This window comes from Dermatophagoides farinae, chromosome 3 (assembly GCF_024713945.1).
Source record: "Dermatophagoides farinae isolate YC_2012a chromosome 3, ASM2471394v1, whole genome shotgun sequence".
In the NCBI taxonomy this organism is placed as follows: Eukaryota; Metazoa; Arthropoda; class Arachnida; order Sarcoptiformes; family Pyroglyphidae; genus Dermatophagoides; species Dermatophagoides farinae.
In genome coordinates, this window is record NC_134679.1 from 498,385 (window position 1) to 504,384 (window position 6,000).

Here is a 6,000-nt window from a genome sequence, read left to right on the forward strand (position 1 = left end):
TTATTCCTTGCATTTTTTTTTCTTGCCAATAAATTTTTATTTGTTTTCTTTTTTTTTCTGTTGCCATTCTGACTTTAATTTGAATTTTTTTTTTTTTTTTTTGGATGAAATAAATTGAAATCTGTAATGAACAAAAGTTAATTGAAGTGATGGATGAATTTTGATTAAACTCAAATGTAGAAAAAAAACACCATAATCATCACATTAAATAATTCGTTTCATATCATTCATTCATGAAAATTGGCAGAAATCTAAAAAATCATTTTTGAATAAACATACGTACACTGTGGATGAGAAAATCAAATCAAATCAAATCAAATCAAAAAAGAATAAAATGGCCATTTGATATGATAATGAATCAAATATAATTTTGTGATTTGATGCGTGAAAGAACAAAAAAAAAAGAAAATTTCTGTGTGTGGTGAATGTGGGTGTGTGTGTGTGATTACTACGAAAATTCAAAGACCGAAAACGAAAACGAAAGCAAAGAAAAAAACACCAAGTCATAGATACGCGATTCATGTGAATCATGATGCATTTATATTCATATGCAAACCAAATGAAAAAAAGAAAGAAAAAAAATTATTCCCAAATTCATTCATTATTCAAACGGCGGAGAATCAAAAAAAAAAAAATTCATTCAAGAATCATCATCATCATTATGGTTCGCGATTCTTTTTTTTTGGTCTGAAAAAGTCTGTTGATGTTTTCTTTTTGTTTTTTTTTCATTCATTCACATTTTGCGTTTCAAACATTAACACACAACGGCAACAGTAGCAACAAAAAAATGTTTTCATCATCCATAAAAAGTCTCACAATTTTTATTTTGAGGACGTCTGAATGTTTTTTTGTAAAAAGAAAAAAAAATCAACAACAACAACAATGATGATGATTGACAAATGAGATTAACGCAATTTTAACGATTTCTCTTTATGGAATAATGCATCTACCTACCCGCGTATATCACCAACCGAATAACGACGGCGACGACGACAACGACATCACAAAATGCAATTATCTTGGGTTTTTTATTTTATTGAATTGGTAATTTTACTATACAGAATACAGAGAGAGAGACAAACAAACAAATATTTTGTCACATTTGGAACAACAATTGGATTTCAGCAATTTCAAATACCAAAAACAAAAAAAAATAAATAAATAAACTTTTTCACACCTTTCACACACACACACACATGCAGGCCGAAGAATAGTGAAAATTTACCTCGAGGCAATCATCACAAATCGAACAAATGTTATCAACATTTATTCGACCATTAAACATCTTTCAGATCACACGAATTACACTAATGAAATGTTTTTATTGAAACCCATAGTTCACACGTACTTGATAATCATGATTTCATACATTCATTTTGAAGAATCTAGATTTTTCATTCTTGTTATTCGTGATTCAGAAAAACAACAAAATGGAAAAATAAAATTCAGTTTGTTGTGACTAATCACATTGTTTATTCACACAAACTTTCATTGTGATGAAAATCATTTTGGAGATAATTTAATTACCATTGAATAACACTTAAGGAAATTTTTTTTTCATGCGAATTTTGTCTGATTTTCTGATTATAAATAAATATAAATTGATGAATGATGTGATTGTAAGATTGTATATCGTTGAATCATTAATTTTCCATTTAAACCAAAAAAAAAAAATATTCATGTGGCGAGAAAAAGAAAATTCCACACGAATCTCTTATGATGATGATGATGATTATTAATGATTGATAATTAGCAAGAGAGAGAGAGAAAAAAATCAAAGAGTAAATTGATCTGCTCGAAAAGCAGGAAAAAAAATCGATATATAAAAATATACCACAACAGAAAAAAAAGTGGTGAACAATTTATCGATAAAAATCGAAAGGAGAAAAAAAAATAAACATATTAATCAGGAAATGTGAAAGAAAAAATCATCATTAGTTTGCTGGGGAATTCAAGTCTTCTTCTTTTTTTTTTTGGTGACGCATTTGATGTGGTTACCACAGTTAGATGCGGCCAGAGTTAATATAGAAATTTTCAAAAACAAAAAAAAAAAAACAAAAATGTCTTTATGAAAAACGACTTGAATTTTTTTTTTTTTTTGAATCAATAGAGAAAAAAGAAAACCAACCGAACAAAAACAACCGGATAAAGATGTGTAAACAAACGTGAAAAATGTTTTCATCGGAAGTTTTAACATCTGAAATTTATTTATTACTTTTTTTTCATTCACACAACAACAACAATATGAAAAAGTCATCAATGTTGTAGTTGTTGTTGTTGTTGTTGTTGTCATCGATTCTGGAGAGAATCCTGTTTTGATGGTAAAAATATGGCCATAAATTTTATTTTATTTCAAAAAAAAAAATTCTCTCAAAAAATCTAGAATTCTAGTCATTGCCGTTCATCATGTTTATTCATGTTAGATCGGTTTGGCTATCTGGTTTTTTTTTTTTGGTCAGATGCTTATTAGTGTTTGGCATAGTCATTTTATACTTGCTTTCTGTAGTAATAATAATTTCTGGAATACAGAAAACTTCAAAATTGATCCATGAATGTATATCCAGATACTTTCTGGTATACTCCAGATATGAGAGTCATTTGTAAGCCAGAAAAAAAAGAAAAGAAAAACGTTAAGACCAAATTATCTTTGATCATTAATTTAAATTATCGTCATCATCATCATCATCAATGGTTCATATGGGTAGTTGAAGTGTGTGTGTGCTGGTATGAAGAGACTAATCATCCTGAACAAACAAAATTGCCCATAAGACATTTTCTCCGTATTCATTTTGTAGAAGGTGGAATCCAGAACCAGAAAAGAAAATTGTCGTCCATTTTTATCGGTTCATTGCCTTGTTTGTTGTTTATCTAATTTTCACTCTATTTTACTTCATAGCATCATCTGTGTGGGTCTCATCATCATCATCATCATTTTTTTACTTTATTTAATTTCAAAATTAAATAATGTGTCACCATCACCGAGTAAAACATTGCATAAAGTGTATCTAAACGATGGCAATGACAATGTTGCATCAATCCATCAGACTAAAGAATATTCTCGGGCTCATAGAAATAAATACACATATAATGCATTAATTTTATTGGGATGCTAAAATTCTTCAATATTCTTTCCCTGTTACTACTGCTATCTTTTCATCGTTTTTTTCCCTCTTGTTTTATTTCATTATACACTAAGGACCTCATAAAATGATTGTGAGAATAAAAAGAATAAAAAAAAACAGTAAAATCTCTATAGAGACTAATAGCCACAGATGCATAAATTGCGATGGCCAAACGAAAAGTTCATTAAATTAATGGCAATAAAAGAATCTGAGAATTCATCCACCTACACACACACACACACACACACACCCACACACTATATTATCAGTGGTGATATTGGATTTTTATTTCTCTGAAATTCATTTTATATTTACTCATCATCATTTCATCATAATTATAAAAATTCTTTTTTCCTGTTGAATTAATTTCAAATCTTAACATAACAACAACGGCGAGAAATAGGACGGGAAAAGAAAGTGTTAAATTTCAGATCTATTATAAAATTTGCAAAACAACAACAACAACAGCAAAGAACGTGGCAAACTAATTTCCATCATCATTCATAGCATAGAATACAAAAAAAAAAAAAAACCATAGATGCATAGATGATTACATTTGATTCAATGCATCATCATCGTCGAAATTTATGCCAAAGGGCAAGTTTGCATCTCTATTATTTTTCTGGTATTCTTATCTAACACACACACACACACACACACACACACACGCACACGAAATTCACCAATCTTCTGGATTATTCTCATTTGTTGTCATCGTCGTTATTATTATTTTGTTGTATAAGAAAAAAAAACTTACCAAAAGATCAACAAACAAACATTTTGTTTTTCTCAAAAAAGCATATGGTATTTTTCTTTTCACATTGAAAATTTCATTATCTTCGACATCGTCATCATCAAAAACAGGCGATGAACGTATAAAACGTAAAAAAAAAACAGAGAGCAGCAATAAATGGAAAAGTACAAAAAAAAAACAAAAGTCAACGATGATGGTGAATAAGGAGAAAAGAAAAAGTTTTCTCATCTCCACCAATATATGGTAATAAGTCTCGTGTTTTTTTTTCTTTTCGGTGGAATTATTGCAAATTAATATGAATGTGTATACATAGTATTTATGAACGAGAAACAGAAAAAATTAGCATTACCGCCCATACCTGATAAATGTTTTGGTTTTTTTTTTCATCATCATCATCATCATCATCAAATTCTGGCAAATAAAAATAATGATAAATATCAGTCATTCATTCATTCATTCATTCACTGAATCTGCAAATTATTTGTTGTTGTTTTTTTTGCAATATAGAGAAGAAGAAGAAGAAAATGTTTCATCATGATTTGGAACAGATTTTGTTTCTTTATTCCTCATCATTCTTTATTCTTCATTCTTCCATATTCCATTCATTCTTCCATTCATTATCATTTTCATGAAACAACAACAGCATTCAGGAATTACATTGCACAAAATGTTGAAAGATGTTTCATCATTGTCATCTTTGTCATTGTTGAGAGAGAGAGAAAGAGAAAAAAAAAAAGAAAAATTCAAATTATTCATCTCATATACATTCAATTTATTCGTGCCTATCATTGTCTATGTTGTATAGTGGATCAAGAATTTGGATGAAAGAAAAAGAAAAAGAAAAACGTTATTCAAATTTGAAAAAAACAAATGTTTCATCATCATCACCGTCATCATGGAACATTATCAATCATTTTCATTGAATCGAGAAGAACAAAACGAAAAAAAAAACGTGATGATGAATGTTTCTGGGAGCCATGTCATTTTCTTTCATTTTCCACACACACACACACACACACACACACTCATAAACATTGTAACAATGTTGTTTTGTTGATGCGGATCTTTGGTTTGTTGCATCAAGAAGAAGAGGGAAGGGGGAGGAAAAACGTGTTTACATTTTATTTTTGAAATTCAGTAGTACAGAATTACTTCATCAATCACTTTTGTTTTTGTTTTTGTTTGTGTTTTTTGTTTTCATTTCAATTTATTTTTCCTGTTTCACTTTTTTCTTGAATCAAAAAAAAAGTGATAATAATCTACCATTGTAATCAGGTAATTTGGCGTTTTTTTTTTTGCCTACTTTTTCGATGATCGAATGACAAACAAACATTGATGTGAAGAGTGAGAAAAAAAAACACACACACACATCGGAACAGATCAATTTTTTTCATTAAAATCTCAAGAGAGATTATTGAAAACACAGAACAACAACGATATTGGCTGCAGAAAACTTTAAGACTTTGATGATGGTAACAAAATAGAAATACAAATGTGTGTATTATGTTTGAATTGAAATTGAAATGGAATTTTTTTTTTTTTGTTCACGCCACACTTGATTCTCAATACAATTACATAGACACACGCACATTGAATAATGGCCAATCGATCAATCGATTGTTGTCGTTGTTGTTGTTGTTATCGAGAATTTTGATTCTTTTTTTTCTACTTTTTTGATGAAATTCAATATTGATTTGACATGCTATAGTTTGATTCTGAGATAGAACTGTTGAAATAATGAACAATGAAATCGATGATGAGAGTGTGAAAATGAAAATGATATTTGTACGCCAATAAACCTGAGTGTTTATTTATTTTTTTTTTACCATTCGATTATGATCATTCATTCATTCATTCACTTCTTTTTTTTTCGTTATAGATCGATAAAATAAAATTACACTCTTGGGACATTCGAAAAAGAAGAAGAGTGTAATATTTGAATCTTTTTTGGATGGATAAAAAAAATGTGTTTGTGTGTGTGTGTGTTCGACAAACAAACAATTTTTTTTCATTCGTATTTTCAATGATTTTTTTTTTTGATCCAGAAAGTGTAATGTAAATTGTTTGTTAAATAAAATTCTTAGATGAAATTTTTTTTTCATTTCGAATCGATCAATCGATCGA